This window comes from Carlito syrichta, unplaced genomic scaffold (assembly GCF_000164805.1).
Source record: "Carlito syrichta isolate Samal-C Ts95f unplaced genomic scaffold, Tarsius_syrichta-2.0.1 Scaffold302518, whole genome shotgun sequence".
NCBI classification, from domain to species: domain Eukaryota; kingdom Metazoa; phylum Chordata; class Mammalia; order Primates; family Tarsiidae; genus Carlito; species Carlito syrichta.
In genome coordinates this window covers 646043-664348 of record NW_007246614.1, presented here as the reverse complement: position 1 = coordinate 664348, position 18306 = coordinate 646043, and positions in this window count along the sequence as shown.

Below are 18306 nucleotides of genomic sequence, written 5' to 3'. Positions count from 1 at the left end.
ATGGGGAAGAAATTCCATTTCTATTTTCCCTGAACTCTAACTACACGTTAGCATTTTATTCAATCATGGGCTCAGGCAACAAAGCATAGCATCTTAGACTTACGTGTGGTTGTTCAAATCACAGATATTTTCTTATTGCGTTACAGCTGTTGCCAGTATCATAAATAACTCTCATGCTTATCTCTACTTTGCAATTATGGTAGTTATTAAACAGACAACTCAATCTTGTTTCAGTGCATTAATAAAGAAGCACATGAGCGATCATATCACAGTTTGGGGGTTGCTACATTTTGTCAACTATATTTTAATATAATGGCTTCCTTGGTAATCCTACATAATTTAATTCATGCACATGAAGTCTGAATTCTGAGAGGATCTACTAGCTTCAGCAGGCTGCCAAAAGGGTCCGTGCCACACAGCAAGTTAGGACTCCCAACTTAGCCCTTAGAAACCTACACAAGTGCTGTTGTACCTCTGTTAAGAAGAATTCTGTGCCACTGGACTTTAAAAGATGTGCTGTCATGTGAAGAAGACAGGTGATCTTCCTGTAGTACAAATGGAAACAAATAAATTTTCCTCCATTCCTGAAGAACAACACAACTGATAAATGGTCAATAATCTCCACCAAATTGACACCAGTAGGTTGTCTGAAAAGGAACAGACATATTCGTCTCTGTAAATTGTTTTACTATGACGCTGTCTCATTTCCAGGAATCAGACGGTTAAAATGATATATTTCTGTGGTTTGGCATTTGGAGCTTTCCTCTGGCTTTGCTGGTAACTGCCAACATCTGCAAATTATTTTGTGCTTAAAAAAAATCAACCGCCACCGCAAGCTGCCCCCACAATCCGTGGCTGGGCCAGGCCTCCCGCCAGGCCACAGGGCAGGGTTCTTGACCCAGAAGACAGCTGGGTCAAAATTCAGGTTGCCTTGTAAACCCCTGAAGACAGATGTGAGTAGAGCTAGGTACACACTACGTGCAACAGTCTCTCAGTTCCCAGGTGCTGGTTCTCAGTCATCCACGCATCTATTTGAGAAAAGACAAAAAAGGAGTAGCTGCCAGGAATAAAAATCCATGCCAAAGTTTATCTGTGTCAATGTCAAGAGACTTTGGATTCCGAGACTCATTTTGGCCCAAGGCCACCAGAGGTGAACTCTGTATATTGGTGCTTGTTTTTAAATGAAGAAGCAGAGGCTGTGGCCAAGCACAGAAGACACATAAAACTGTTGGAGAGGCTTAAGCCTGGTGTTCAGAAACTTGGCAAGACCAAGCATCTCGCCCAGGAACTCACCCCTTGCTTTCTAAGCTGGCTGGCTCTCGTGACTGACTCGGAACAACAGAACAGATGTTTGTGTGGGAGACAAGCCTCACCCAACATCTGTCCTGCGGCGGGAAGGCCTGGGTGTTCACAGATAGAGCTGGCGTTCCCTGGTGGGTGGCGCAGATGATTAGCTGGCGCTGCGTCACATATCGCCTAATGAGAGCAGACCGAGGGCAGAATCCCGGGTGATCAGCAGCGGGACTGCTTCGGTGGCTCTGCAATTTTCCCTCCATTAATTTTCTCTATGGCTCGTGCAAATGTCATAAGGGTTAATTAAAAAGAGCATGAGTGACCTCGTGTCACATGTAACTGTACCTGCTCGTGCATGGAAGGAGAGGAGTGAGGCGCATAAGCAGCAATTACTAAATTTCGAGTGAAACTGAATACTTGGGGTGAGAGATGAGAAGAGGTTTGAATGAAATCAGGCACACACTGCAAAGCAGCACATCTATATAATGCAAATTATATAGACACACAATGCAAAGCAGCACATTTATATAACCTATCAGGGCATGCCCAGATAGGTTATATAAATGATAAGGATGGAAGGAAAAGGCGTGATTCCAGGGAGACTTTTGGGAAGAGGTGAGCTCTTAAAAGAGGTGATAGATACAGTTTGAGGGGAAAACAGGAAAAAGAAAGAGCACTAGGGCCAAGGACAGGGAGGATAAGAATCAAAAAGGCAAGAATTCAAAACCACATGGTTGGACCCCCAAAACAAGGAGCCGGACTCTGGGAAAGAGCCTTCTTCAGAGATGACTCCTGATGGGGGAAAGGCAGTATCAAGGGGTGGAGGATATTAATCCTCAAGCTATAAGCAAACATACAACCACTGATACTCCTTGTTTGTCCCCTGTGTCAAAGCAACGAAGCCTCCCATAAATATCACCAAAAGTAGTTAAGACACCAAGTGAATGGAGCCTGGTGACATCTGGGATTTGCACATAGTAGAGAGTGAATAAACAAGTGCTGTCTGACTTCAGAACTTTGACCTCAAACTCATCATACCTATTATTTGTGGGTGAGCTGATGGAGCTAGCTCTTGATTGTTCATGTTGGCGATGGTGCATCATCCTTCGCAATGCATAACATATCTGGTTTTTAAATTTTTTTTTTTTGCATGCTTGTTAGATCACATGAATGTTACTTTGTATCTTTGGGCCATACAACAGCTATGGAGTTGAGGGTGGAGCAGGAAGAATGAATGTGAATCCACATGTTCCATGGGAGTGGAAGTGTCCTCTTACCTAGATATTAGAACAGTACTGGCAACTGGAGTCCCCTGATCTAGTGGCCTTGCTGACAATATCTCAAGCAATTATTTTTATTTGAGACTTCATAGTGACAACTAAAGATTATTTGGTTACGACCCCACTGGGGAAGACATTAGCCATATAGTAGTGAATAGATCATTACATAGTTTTATCACACACACAGCAAGTGAAAGATATCTGGCAACATAATTTTGGTGTCCCCAACCTCCAGTGGGCATGAGAAACAGCGTCCTCCTGGGTCTAGCCAGAACCTCTCCTTATTTTTGTGTTCCAAGTTTGCAAATCCCAGTGGGCCCTCTGGGTACATACTGTTTTTGGGCACCTCACTCCACAGGGTGTTGGAATAGCCTCTCCTTTCAATTCAGGACTTGAAATTAATTGCAGAGCATTCTCAGGCTTTGTCTGCAATCAAGTGAAGGTGACTGTATTAGTTTGCTAGGGCTGCCCTCGCAAAGTACCACAAACACAGAGTCTTAGAACAAGAAAAATTCATTCATTCCAGTTCTGGAAATCAGAGTTTTGAAATGGAGGTGTCAGCAGGGTTAATTATTTCTAAGGGCTGTGAGCGAGGCACTATTCCATGCCTCCCTTTCAGCTGCTGGTGCCACCAGTGGTTCTTGGCTTGTAGGCGCCCCCCTCTTTCTCTGCCTCTGTGATCTCAGAACCTTCTCCCCTCTTGTGGAATAAAGGAAGGACATATGCTTCTCTCCCCTCCCCCTGCTGATGACTGTTTCTTGACTGGGAGAATGACCCCTGGCCAAGGCCATCTGTGTCCAGTAGAAATGCCCTTGAAAAAATGAGCATCTGCAAACTCAAGGCAGTTACTGAGCATCAGCATCTTTTTTTCTGCTTCTTGGCATGAAATGCTACTGCTGTATCTTGCTCCCTTTCCCACTGTGAGGGTATATAATCTCTTCCCATGTCTACTGGGGCACAGGAAGCCTTATACCAACCAGCCACCATTGGTTCCCTCCTGTAAGTAATAACAAACCCATGTCTTTACCAACTTGTCCTCTGGGTGATTTCTTCCGAACAGGTAAACATTAAGCTAGTGCCCTGTCTGGTTTGGGGCTGCCATGATACCCCTGTGTGTGTCTGTCTCTGAGTCTCTTCTCCTTTTCTTATAAAGACACAAGTTATATTGGATTAAGGGCCCACCATACACCAGTATGTCTTCATCTTAACGAATTACATCTACAACAACCCTATTTCCAAATAAGGTCACATTCTGAAACACCAGGTGTTAGGGCTTCAACGCATTTCTGGGGAGACACAATTCAACCCACGGCTGCCAAGTACACAGTCCTCATTAACTATATACACAGTTCTACTTTCTGCTGTTCCTAACAGATACACTTTTCTGTCTGAGTTTGAAAATTAATGTGGCCCCCTCCCATGCCACAAGACCCTTTTCACAGCTGCTAGTTACTAGAAGCCTTTTATGTTCTTCCATCCTGTGAAAATAATTTTGTGTTTCCATACACCCATATGTAGACATTCGCACTTTGGGTAGGAAGAGATTCTAAGTTGAGTCTGTTTGAAAGAGCCTCCCTCAGTAAATGTTGCCAGATTTAGCAAATAAAAATACAGGACATCCAGATAAACTCAAATTTCAGATAAACAATGAATAACTTTTTAGTATAAGCATGTTCCGTGCAATATTTGGAACACATATTGTAAAAATTATAAAATGTAATGGGGCTGGAGTGTCCTGTATTTTATCTGGCAAGCCTACTCCCTGCCAAAAGAAAATTGTTGATGTGTGTCTCGACATCAGTCCCGACTTCCCCCCTTTGACCCGGTTTCATCTGCCCCGCAGGTTAGTGGCTTTCTGTGTAACCCCCATGGATTTGTGGCAGGTAATTACCAAAGTACATCACAGGGACATCATCGAGATTCGACTACAGAGCAATGTTGTCTTCTGTCTCCATCTCTGTTCTTCTCAAGGATCTACACCATGCAGGAGAGAGAGCCTCTAGGTTTATACCCACAGAGAAAGAATTCACCTCCCCTGAAAATATAGGGGTCTTGTCTTACAACTAACTTACAAAAATGCGATGCAATCAAGTGCTTGGAAATCAAGTATGGGACTTGCTAATGTAGCCTGGCTCTGTGAACACAAGACCCCAACTGACACGAGCTGGTCTCGCTGGGGAAAGGAAAGATTCCCTTCCTTCCATTTGTTTTCTGCCTTGCTAACACACACTTACCCCAGCAGTCACTAAGCACCCCAATCAGCTGAAATGTGCTCTTCAGGGATTTCCAACTCCTTCTCTTCCCCACTCCTCACACAGAAACCCCTTTTCCAATCTGAGAGATATATGAGGGGATACCACCCCAAAAAACAGAATTATCTCTTGGAGGGCAGGCCTCTTGTAGTACACACAGAATTTCTTCTGAATCAAACCATCAACCAAAGTTTTTACCTGGAAATTTTAAGGTTTCATCATAATTTGCAGAGGGGACATCTGGAGTTGTGGCAAAAAGGTGATTGGTTCTTCCACCATGACAATGCACCTGCCCACATCTCACTGAGTGTTCAGCAGTTTTTGACCAAAACAGCATGACTCCCCATGCCCCACCCTCCCTAGTCACCCAGTCTCATACTGAACAACTATTCTTTGTTTCCCAAATGGAAAAAGTCTCAAAGGGAAATGTTTTGCCGAAGTGGAAGAGGTGAAACAAAATAATGGCAGAAGCACTAAGAGGCATTCAAATTGACAAGTTCGAAAATTGTTTTAAGCAGTAGAAAAAGCATCTCAAGAGGTGTATCACATCAAACAGAGAGTACTTTGAAGGTGACTGAAGCTTAAACATGTATGAATAACTACACAATTTTTTATAAATAAATTCCAGAGTTTTTGGGGTCCCCCTTGTATGCAACAATATTAGAAGAATATGTGTGTGTATGCACACATGGGCGCATGTCTGCACACGTCTGTGTGTGCATGTATAATAAAAAGCAGCTTGTTCTGAGTTAGTCAAAGGTTCTGGGAATCAAATATGGCTTTGAGCTTCTCAAGGGCAGCTTTGAGAGAGGCATGTGTCGGTCAGAACAGGGCACCAGAAGCCTGGAACGCCGCCCAGCCCGATCCACCCACAACTCTGAAGCAGAAGGTCACAGGGAGCACAACACCTTTCTCTGGGTTAGTTTTTTCTTTATCTACAAAGTGGTAGAAGTAGAAGAGGAAAGAATATGAGACCAAAAAGGCTTATTATGACACAGGAGGGTCGCTGGAATGGACTCAAGTCAGTGAAACGCTTTGAAGATTAATGGGCCCATATAAATGTTAATTTGTTATGAGGTTTCTCCTAGGACATTAAACAGAGCACGGAAGACTTGCTTATAAAACGCAGCATGGAGTCCTTGCTTATAATTAATGCCTATAAAGACCTCTGTATCGGGTTCAGGGGAGGCTCTTGCGGGAGGGCAATGAAGAGTGATTCCAGCCCTGTTTCTTTGGGATGCAAAAGTGGGAGTGGGGATGGATTCATTCCTCTGAAGCAATCATGTGCTGAATAGCAAAAACACCACAATGTTTGTGAAAAGCACCACAGTACTAGGCAGTGAAGATTTAGCCAGAAACATCACAGTGAGGAGATAACCAAGACAGTCCCCCAAAGCCCTGAGGAGAAGAAGCCAACACAACACCTTTTGTCCACCATTAGCTGCAGGGAGCTTGCTTTAAGGAGGACAAGACTCATGATGGTTCAGTTGCAGCCATCAAGAGAAGACCCTGAAGCTCCTACCTTCTCACACTTGGATGCTTCTCATGGGAGTTTACTGATGGTGAAGGGAGGTCAGACTGACCTCAGAAATTCTCTCAGGAAAATAAGAATTAAATTAACAGGACATTGCCCAAAGTCTCAGTTTCACAAACTAGAGACAGCACAGCCTGGTTTTGGCCTAGAGGTCCCTGTGACCTGGCAGTGGCAGACTCTGTGGAATTTTCTCACTCTTCCTTGATGCAGCCTCTGTGCTGGAATGCACGTAGAGAGGGGACCTGAGGCTACAAAACCCAATGAGTGAAAAGAAAGATCAAGAACCAGCAAACAAAAGCAACAGTCATCACATTCAAATTTTAAAATATTTCAGGTGAAACTTGCGTGCTATATGGAGGTTTATAAAAGTTACATGAATGATGCAAATATTGTGTGACTCAGCTACAGTTATAGGATGAATTGTGTCTCCCTAAAAACTATCATGTAGAAACCCCAACTTCTGTGACTTCAGACTGTGGCTGTATTTGGAGGCAAAGCCTTAAAAGAGGTGATGAGGTTAAAATGAGGCCTTGGACCAATCTGAATTGTATCCTTATGAAAGGAGACGATTTGGACCCACAGAGACACCAGGGATTCACCGAAGAGAGGTTATCTGCTGGCTAAGGAGAGAGACCTCAGGAGAAAACAAAGCTACAAGTCACCTTGATCTTGGACTTCTAGCCTTCAGAACTGTGAGAGAAGAAATTTCTGTTGTTTAAACCCCTAGTCTGGGGTATTTTTTCAGGATAGCTCAAGCAAACCAATATAGTTACCACTGGAGAGCCAGAAGCCACTGGGCTCCAACCAGCCCAGATACCTTGGGTGACATGCCCAAGTCTGGGACCCTGGGTGCACCCACTCTTAGCTTCCAGGTACCAGATCAGGACTACAGCTCTGCTGATCCAAGGGCAGCACAAGGCAGTAAAGCATTCCCTTGAGGCATCCTCTCCTCCAGGCAGCCTTCTCTGACTACTGCACCTCTCCTCCAGGCTCTCAAAGAACCCTAGAGTCCCTTATATGGTGGCACTTTCCAACCCTGTGGTGGTTCTTCAGTTACCTCAGCACAACCCCAACACTTTTGTTCTGGAAGTTTTTTCCCCTTTTACTAATCCTCGTGACCCACCGCTCGATGAGCAGGGTTCTTTTAGTTAGCAGTCACCAACCTACCATGATGCCTGAGCCCTGAAGAGAGCCAAGCCAGGCAGGCCTGGCCCCTACAGAGCTGAATACAATACATGAGGAGAAGGCTGAGACCAGAGGAAGACCCATAAGATCTGGCTCCCCATCCCCTTCTCAGGAGTGTGTGGACACCATGGAAGCAGAGGTTCAGGTACCTAATCCATCTGTAGGGGTCGAGGGAGAACATTATGGGGTGTTCCACAGGAGCTGAAACACTGGGGGATTAGAATGTGGCTGGGCAGAGAAGAATATTGTTTTGGCAGAGAGAACAGAGCATGTGGTAGCCCAGAGGTAAACCATAGCAACCCCGAAGTCTGGCAGGAGTTCAAGAGAGTTGCAGGAGGGAGGATGGGAAAGGAAAGATGGAGGAGGTGGGAGGGGTGCAGATTGAGATAAGGATCCCAGAGGACTAATTTCCCAAAACAAAGGTCACAAGGCCTGGACTTCAGTGATAAGACTGGATGCAGTGAGAGAGACTGACCAAAGTTGGCCAAGACCAACTAAGACTAAAATGGCATGGAAAGTGACTTCTGCTTTTCCCCTTTTGCTCATTATATGCTAATTACAATGCATTAGCATGTTAAAAGACACTCCCACCAGCGTCCTGATGGTTTACACTACCATGACAACTCCCAGAAGTCACCCTATGTGGTTTAAAAAGGAGAGGAACCTTCGATTTCAGGGGAACTACCTTCTCCATTCCTGGGAAAAAACCATATATAATCCACCCCTTGCTTAGCATATAACCAAGAAAAAGTCATGAATACAACCAGCCAGCAGTGCATGGGGGCTGTTCTACCTGAGGAGTAGCCACTTCCAGTTTCTCTGTCTCCTTAATAAACGTACCTTTCATCTCCTACTCATGGCTCATGCTTGAATCCTTTACTGCATGAAACCAAGAATGCACTTGACCTCTCAAACTGTACTCCAATTCTGGGGTTTGCTTGCCTCAAGATAGGGCTGGAGAGGTTGATAAGGGCAAGGTCACCAAGAGCCTGTGAGCAGCTTGGGGCTATGGGAACTTTCCCTTCTAGGGAACGGCCAAGAGGGTAGCTCCTCGGGGTTCTCTGCTGGTTCTGAGCCCTCTGGCCCCCACTGGCCAGTATTTTTCAAATACATGACCCTATCTGGTGGTGTTCTGCCCCTAAGGATGTCCACAGACAAAAGGATCAGCCTTCCAAGGTCTCCATGGGTCCCTGCATGAGGCTTTGGCAGCACAGAGCTTCCCGCAACACCAGGAATCACCTTTTGCCTGCAGGGCCTTGCTTGATCCTTGGTAGGAAGATCCCTTCCTCTTCGGGGCCTCTTTGGCTGCCTACACTGTAAACCCACAAGTGACTGAGAAGAATCTCAGTTGATTTAGAGATCTAACTTGTCGAGGTAGAGGATGCTCCCAGAAAAAAGAAACACAAATCACTGTAGGACCTGTGTCCTGTGATTTTTCCATGAAGGGTTTTGAGGGCTTCAATATTAAAGGGAAAAGAAGGATCAGGAGGAGAAGGAAAAAAAAGGGAGGAGAGGGGAGACACTGAGGTTATCAGTGTCATCCTTGAGGCTTTGAAGATCACTCACTGAATCTACTTTCTACTTGTGAAAATTGAGGAGTGGGATGAGGGAGTCAATTATGCACCCATCTCACTCAGTGAATCTACATTTTACATAAGAAAAAGTAAGCACTAAAATTACAACTATCTGTTTGGGGGTGGAGGAGGAAGGCAGTTTTTTGCATGACTGAGTTTCCAAACTTAACTAATTCCTTTGACATAATGAGTTTGAAGGTCCCGAGATTTTATTTTCCTTTCACAACATCATAGGCGAAGCATGCTGCCCCAAAATGAGAGGGCTGAGATGGGCAGTCAGACACACAGCCCCCTGTGCTCCCAACCAAAGAAGCACCAGTAACTAAGCTCCTTTGTCAATGTCAGCCAGTCTGTTCACTGTGCCAGGAGGACACCAGCCTGTGGTCTGCAAAGAGGGGTTTCCTTTCCACACTATCTGGCTTTCGAATATAAAACACCTAGATGGCTCTGGAGAGAGGAAAAAATAACACATTGCTGGAATGTCCTTGGTTACAATGAATAGCCTGCGGATAGGCAGGACTATTCATTCCAGAGACCAGAATGGAGGAAGTCGACAAGGACAACACCACGGGACTTTCCAAACAAAAGGAGGAAGAGGCCAAGATAAGGGCTTGGGACATTCGGCCAACAAATGGAGGAAACTGTCATGTCCAAATTGCTCTTGAACGTGCATTTCATCTGTATTTATAAGAATTCAAGCCTACACATGCCTTCCACCCTGGGTCACTCCAGTCCCGGGCAGGGACTTAGGTTATGAACTTTTGTATTTGTGGATGGAGTCTCTGGTACATGTTCATTTTGCATATATTTTGACATAAATAAACAGGGTTTGGTTTTAAGGAATTTTTTAAAAATTAATTGATGTTGTTTGGACATAGTGGCTCACACCTATAATCCCATCACTTTGGGAGGCCAAGGCCAGAGAAGTACCTGAGCCCTGGAGTCCAAGACCAGTCTGGGCAACATAGCGAAACCTTGTCTCTACAAAAAAAAATCAAAAAATTGTCCATGTGTGGTGGCACATGCCTGTAGTCCCAGCTACTTGGGAGGCTGAGGCAGAAGAATTGCTTGGCCCAGGAGGTCAAGGCTGTGGTGAGCAGTGGTCATGCCACAGCACTCCAGCCTGAACAACAGTGTGAGACTCCACCACACACACATACACAAAAAAAATGCAAAAATATCAATATAAGATGCTAAGGATTATTTGGAGTTTTTCAGGATGATAAAGAGATGAAAAGACAACTTTCCTGAATAAAATTATACTTCAAGCATGTTAAACATCGTAGTAACACTGACACAGTGCTTTGTATACAGTGAGAAGGTGATTGTATCTGCCAGTTGACTGAGTCAGTGAATCAGTCAATCACAGGCACTCAACAGATATTTGTTAAATGGTTAAATGAATGAATAAGGAATGAAGGTAGGGCCTGGAGTTGGCATTTCTAAAATCACAGGCTAATGAACCACCATAATAAACTTCAGTAATGGTACAATTTATTATTGGCTTCCTGAGTTCTGAAATGCAATCCATTCCATATTTTCTCCCCCTTATTTCCTTTTCCAAAGTTTCTAAGAAATGAAACAAAACATTCATGTGCACAAGTAATACCTGGCTACCTGCCTTTGTACACATTCCTTCTCTTTGCCGCTTTCTCTGATCCTCAGTTCTTGGACTCCACTTGTCTCCAAATCATGTCCAGACAGCTACGGGCTCAAAATGCCCCGAAGTCAGCTAATCCGGGGATCAACAACATGCCTTCGTGCTGGGCAGGCCTTTTACCTTTTCAAAGAGCTTTTTTATTGGGGCTTTCATTTTATTTTGCCAATCCGTTGTGTCGTTAAGACAGGCGTATTCTCAGATTCATATTCTCTCTCTCTCCCTCTCTCTCATGTGTGAACATGAGCACACCCCCACACTTTCACCCCATTCAAGGAACCCAAGGCCCTCACTCCTAGTGAGTAAGTGGAGAGGCCTCCAGACCAGCTGACAAGGGCCAGGGCCTGACGGCTCAAGTTTCCTTTCCCAGTTCAGAGCTCTCCCCCTTGCTATGCAGGGCAATATTCACTCATTATGAAGAAAAGGTCCACAACTTGCCATTCCCCCACCCTGGATCTGTCCTCATTCTCTCTCTGCTGAAGCTAACTAACCTATTCCTGAGCTCAGGAGGTGCTGGATGTAGACAAGGAGTGCATCCTAAAAGACTCTGAGTGTGTCTATATACAAACAGCCCTCAAGGTCACATTCTGGATGACTCTGGGCATATGAATATGCTCTTTCTTCCTTTCAAAAAAACTTTCAGATGATGTATTGATCACAAATGCCAATATCTTACCCATCAGTAGGATTAGATCATGCCACCTGAGGAGAATGGAAGACTGACAGATTTTATACACATGGGCTCTTGTGGCTTGCTCTGTGTGTCTCTGCGTCTGTCTGTCTGAATCTGTCTCTGACTCTCTTTCTGTCTATCCCTGTGTTTCTGCCTTTCTCTCTGTGTCTATCATTCTATCTCCCCCTGTGTGTCTCTCTCTGTTTTTCTCTGTATCTCTCTGTCTTTATCGTCTATCTCTCTGTCTCTGTTTCTGTATGTCTCTATCTCTGTGTGTGTGTCAGTTTCTGTGTGTCTCTCCTTCATTCTCTGTCTCTGTCTTTCTGTGTCTCTCTCTGTCTGTCTCTTTTTGTCTGTACCTTTCTATCTCTGTTTCTTTCTCTTTCTGTCTCTCCATTTCTGTCTGACCCTGTCCCTTTGTCTCTCTTTCTCTCTTTCTCTCTCTCTCTCTCTCTCTGTCACATACACACACACACACACACACACACACACACACACACATACACACACACACACACACACACATGCTATGTGTCTGACTCAGCCCAATCCTTGAGCTCCCAGGTCTCTCAAATACCATCTCTGTCATCCTCTATACAAGCCCCCCTGGAATGGCCCACCCTCACCTGACCCCAGTGAAGCGAGGATACATTAACTTTCAGAATGCCTAACTCACTACATGACCTCAGCAGGTCTCTGGCTCAGAGAAAGACTTGGAGAGCACCCCTATATGTGTCTGAGGACATAGCCATGGCAGTGCAGATGGAGGGATTCATATACGATGACCAGGAAGGGCACAGGGTGGGGGCCCTGGCTGCAGACATGGATTGGGCTGTGGTGCTGCTCATCAAGGTGAGGAACAAGGAGGAGGAATGGTCTAGAGAGGCCTAGGCCAGGGATGGAGTCTAAGAAGTTTGGGCTAAGAGGTGAGCAGAAAAGAGTCCAGCAAAGATCATTAAAAAAAAGAGATTTGGCTGAGCATGGTGGCTCATACCTGCAATCCTAGCACTTTGGGGGATGCTGAGGTGGAAGGATAGCTTGAGTCAGGAGTTCAAGACAAGCCTGGGCAACATAGCAAGGCCCTTTTTCTACAAAAAAAAAATGAATTGGGCATAGTGCCACGTGTCTGTAGTCCCAGCTACTCAGAAGGTTGGGGCGGGAGGATTGCTTGAGCCAAGAAGTTCAAAGTTGCAGTGAGCTATGATTGCACCACTGCATACCAACCTGGGTGACAGTGAGAATCTGTCTCAAAAAAAAAAGAAAATATTTGGAAATTTTATTGCATTAACAAATGCCTGCCACCATCGAGCACCTTCTATGTGTCAGGTGCTCTTCTAGTGCCTGGAGCTGCAGCAGTGAATCGCTGAGATCCTACCCATAAGGAGTTGAATGGGCAAGGGAAGGCTTTGGGAGACAGATAAAAGACAAAACTGAAACATAAGGCACATCAGATGGGAATAATTGTTAGAGAAAAAAAATTAAGCAAGGTCAGGGAAGAAAGCATAGAGGGTTATCGCAAATTTAGGTAGTGAGGTATCTACTGGCCTACTAGGACTGCCATAACCAAGGCCCACAGACTGGGCAGCTTCAACAACAGACTATTTTCTCACAACCTGGAGACTGGAAATTCAAGATCAAGGTGTCGGCTGGGCTGGTTCTTCCTGAGGCCTTTCTCCTTGACTGGCAGATGGCATCTTTCTGTGTCTTCACAGGGTTGTCCCTCTGTGTGTGTCTTTGCCATGATCTCCTCTTCTCATAAGGACATCAGTCAGATTAGATTGGGGTTCCATCCTAATGACCTCATTTTCCCTTAGTTACCTCTTTAAAGACCCTGGCTCCAAATACAGTCACATTCTGAGGTAATAGAGTTTGGAGCTTCAACGGATGAATTTGGGAAACGATTCAATCCATAACAGCTGTTGTGGGAGGCTGGATACCTTCTGTTTGTTCTTGCAGATTTGTCCTCCCTGGTTTTCTACTCTGTCTGTTGTCCCCAGACACTGACCAGCAAAATGCATCCCTGGCTCCCTGCCTCCTGGTCTTATGATGAGAAAGCACATCAAGAGATTACAAGGAGGGAGAAGGGTATTCTGGCATTTATTCCCATTTTCCCCCTCTCTCCTGCTCCCCCCCAACCATTGGGTTACTTCAGGTTGGCTGCATCTCTCCATCTGAGGCCACAGACATCTAGGTTCTGTTCACGGTAACCTCTCCCTCCCCCTGGTCCTTCAGAGAGAGCATTAGTAAGGGCCCTGCAGTACTGCTAGTCCTGGTGTGCTGCTCCACCCTAAACTCTGTCCTCAGCTTTGTAAATGGTCCCTTTATTAAACGCTCCTCTCAAATGACCGCATTTCAGTGGGCCATCTCACCAAAATAAGGTGTCAGGGAAGGAAGAATCAGAAAAATAAAAAGTAATCCAAGAAACATGGATGTCTTAGAAACCAAGAGAATGTCAAGAAGGCAGGTATGATCTATGATAAGAGCTGCAGAGGGTAAGAATGTAAAGAGAAGCCCACGAATTTAGGAAGACACAGTGATTGGGGCCATGGATGGCAGGATGCTTATCAAAACAAAAGAAACTCTTAGTTAAGAAATGGGGAGTGATGGCGCAGTGACTCACACCTATAATCCCAGCACTTTGAGAGGTGAAGGAAAGAGGATTACCTGAACCCAGGGGTTCAGGACCAACCTGGGAAACTTGGCAAGATCTTGTCTCTACAATAAAATAAAAAAGTTAGCTAGACATGCTGGTGCGTGCTTGTAGTTCCAGCTATTTGGAAGGCTGAGGTGGAAGGATTGCCTGAATCCAGCAGGTTGAAGCTGTAATGGCCATGAGTGTGACAGAGGAAGACTCCAACACACACACACACACACACACACACACACACACACACACATGAATTGGGAGTGAATTTTGTAGTCAAAAAACATACCAATAACCCTATCTATACTACAAATCACTCCCAATGACTACTGATTGCCTTAAAACCCTCATGACTCCCAAGTCTTGCATACAGGACATACATGTGCCCATACACTTCAGCAGTGTCAGCCACTTGTTTTCCAGACCTGGTGAAATCTTCCTTTTGCTCAGATGCAAAAGAGAACATTGGTTTAAGCCAGTCAGTCTCTGTGGGGATACCTGGAAGGCAATGACACAGCAACAGCTAAATATCCCACATGCCCATGAAGACAGAAGGATGCTGCTAGATGATTATTTCACATAGTAGAAACATCTTTGACTAAGCATAGCATTGTTCAGCCAATTATATGAACAAGTGACTTCACCTCAAAGTAACCATTAAAAAAAATTGGCAGTGTGTAGTAACCCATTACTGTAATCTCAGTACTTTGGGAGGCAGAGGAAAGAGAATTGCCTAAGCCCAGGGATTCAAGACCAGCCTGAGCAACTGGTGAGATCTCATCTCTACAATAAATTTTAAAATAGGGGAGGATACAAGATGGAGATGGAACCGGTGAGAGCATGAACGTCTCTGTAAGGGTGAGTATCCATAGTCTACATGAGTGGGTAAGTGCAGCTGGACATGTGAAAGTCCATCTGAGGGGAAACTTGGGATCAAGCACCTGGTGCTCCCCTTCAGTGGTGACTACAACCCACCACTGTCCTGAGATCAAGGCTCCGGCATGCAGGATCATCAGCCCTTCTCGGGGGTCTCTTGGGAAGAAGAAGCAGACGTCAGCTGCTCCTCAGTACCTGACACCTGGTCAATGCCACCAACCGTGGCAGCATGAACTATGGAGAGAGCATGGCGAGGAAATCTGGAACTGAGTCCCACCACTGGTGAGGAGATGCTGATTGCTGCCATGTTCTCTGTCCCAGGACTGTGTTGGCCTCCCTGGCTCTGTTCAGCCTCCAACCTGGGACCCAGAGGCAATTTTCACACTGCTGTGGGATAAGTCATTGCTGACTCAGAGAGGAAGCTTCAGGAGTGGACACAGAGAGATGGATACCCCATCCCCACACTGGACCAGGCACAGACACATCTGATATGAGTGGGGGACTTGACAGCTGAAGCAGATGAGTTGGGGGGCTTATATACACCCTTACCACATAGACAGCTTGTAGGATGGTGGGAAGTGGGTTCCAGGGGACTCACACACCTCTCAGTGAATACTGTGATCTGAAAATAGCTTCTGCACCACAGCTACCACAATGACACCTTAATAGAATCTCAAAACTGAAAAAAGAATAAGTTTCCTCCCCAGTCTAGCTTCAAAACTGGACAACTCCAGAGGATCTAACATAAGGAAGAATAGGGGATTGAGCAAACAGAAATGAAAATTGTCCCATCACTGAGCAATAGAATTAAAGAAGGGGGGGAAAGGGGGAGGAAAACCATCATAAAGGAAGAAGAATCAAAGGAAAAACACAGGTCCAATAAGACCCCTGTGAAGACAGTGCCTGAGAATACAGACTTTGAAACTCAACAAAGAAGAGCCCCTAGAACAACTGGTCTCAAACCACAAACCCAAAGATCAAGATATTAATAGAGATAATGAATAGAAATGAGGAGATATAAGAGGAAAGAATGAAGGAGTTGATAACTGAAATGACACCAATAAAGAATATGTAAATGAAATAAATAACAACTGACAAGGATGGAAAGCAGAATTAACCAAGTAGAAGAAAGAACTTGAGGATCTCAGAGCTTGAGGATCTAAATATGGAGCTGACCCAAACTGTTAAAGACATAGAAAATGAGCTTTAAAAGACAGAACAAAGCCTCCAAGACAAGTGTGATTATATCAGGAGGCCAAACCTATGATTAATTGGTATTCCTGAGGCAGACAAAGAAACGAGACCACCCTGAAATAAGCATTCCATGAAATTATCCAAGAAAGCTTCCCTCATCTCATCAAAGACGTGACCATTCAGACACAAGAGATTCAGAGAACACCTATAAGACATTAAATGAGAGGACCAATTCGTAGACACATAATAATCCACTTCCACAAAGTAGATATAAGAGAAAAAAATCCTAAGGGCAGAAAGAAAGAACGGTCAGACTAATTACTGGAGAAAACCAATTAGAACAGCAGCAGACTTATCTACAGAGACACAAGTTAGAAGAGACTGGAGTCCAACCTTCAACATTCTCAAATATAAACAATTCCAACCAAGAATTTCCTACCTAGCTAGTCTAAGCTTAATCAGCAATGGAGAATTAAAATCCTTCCCAGACATTCAATCCCTAAGAGTTTGCACTGTCTCCAGACCAACTCTACAAAAAATGCTTAAGAAAGTTATTAAACACAGAAGAAAGAAAAAAAAAAGAACAACTAAGAATGCAGGGAAAAGATTGAAAACACACACATATGTCAACCCAAAAATCAAAAGAAAACCAACAAACAAATAAACAAACAATAACAACAACTAACCCCATAAGAAATTCATGAGAGGGACTTCCGGCAAGATGGCGATGGGGCAACCTAGTCTGTGAAACCCTCTGCAAAGGAGAACTGCAGTGGGTCTCTGGCTATCACCCCGGGGGCTGCAGACCCCAACATCACAGCCTGCTCGTCATACGGAGCTTGGCCATTGCCACTGCTGGGGCATCGCAGCGGACTGGACAGCCACTGCCGCTGCTGGTAGCACATCGCACCACCTGGGCCAGAGGTGATCCACGACTTCAGTCCTTGAAGCCCCTTCAGGGAAGATCTGCTGGGATCGCTGCCACCTCTCCTGCGACCCAGACATCCTGCCCCCTGTGAGTCTCCTGCCTATGCCCTGAAGCAGGCATCCATCTCCAGTCTCTGCCGGTTCCTTTCCGGCCCCACCCCCTCTGGGGCGAGCAGCTGAGATAGCACCACCTGCTGGCGATTCAAGGTAACAACACCAAAACGGGAGAAACAAGCTTGAAAAAGACATAGGCCAGAGTGGTGAACGGAGGGTGATCTGAACTCTCCTTCACAGCAGACCAGGGGCAACTGACCCCAACTGCAAACTAATTTACCAGCTTGAAAAGAAGACTAGAAATCAGAACTGAAAAGACATTGGACTTAAATGAAAAGTCTCAGAGTGTGCTTCATTGATTCTGTTAGTTTAATGACTTAATTCTATTCCTACTGTATTGTTCCTTTTTTTTCCTCTTCCTTTTCTTCTATTTTCTTCTCGCTGTAAACCATATCTTTGTATAGAGGAACAGCACACCAATAAGGTGGTTGGTTAGCTTGTATGTTAGCATCACTATAGTTTTATTTTTTTTTGTATGGGAGTTGGTTCGTCTGTAGCTGTGGTCTATTGTTTTTATCTGTTTCAGTATAGGTCTCTCTCTCCATTTGTTGGCACACATTTGTTTCCCCCCTTACTCCTTTATCTCTCCACCCCCCTCTTCAACCCATTGTCTGCTCCATTCTCTTCTGTCTGCCAACCACATTTTTATTTCAGGGAGTAAACCTACAGCCCCACTGCATGGACAGATTCCAAGGCAGTGGAAAGTGGGTTCCAGATTACCCACACACCTGTCAGCAAATACCAGGACATGCAGATAGATTTTGAATCACAGCTCCCCCCTTTAAGTAAATCTCAAAACTGCAAAAAGGACCACCCCCAACCTACAGTGCAACTCCAGAATTGAACAAAGTAAGAAGGCATACATAAAGAATAGGAGATTGAACAAACAGAAGTAAACCCAATCCCTTTACCCCCAAATAACAGAATTAAAGAAGACGGTGATATGGAGGGAAGGAAAAGTAGGGAGGGGGAAAAAAACACACAAATGAAGAAAAACCCAAAGAAGAATATAGGTCTCACACAGACCCCTGGGAGATCAGACACTGAGAAAACAGATTCTGGGACACAAACATGAAGAGCCCCCAGAATGACTGGTCACATGC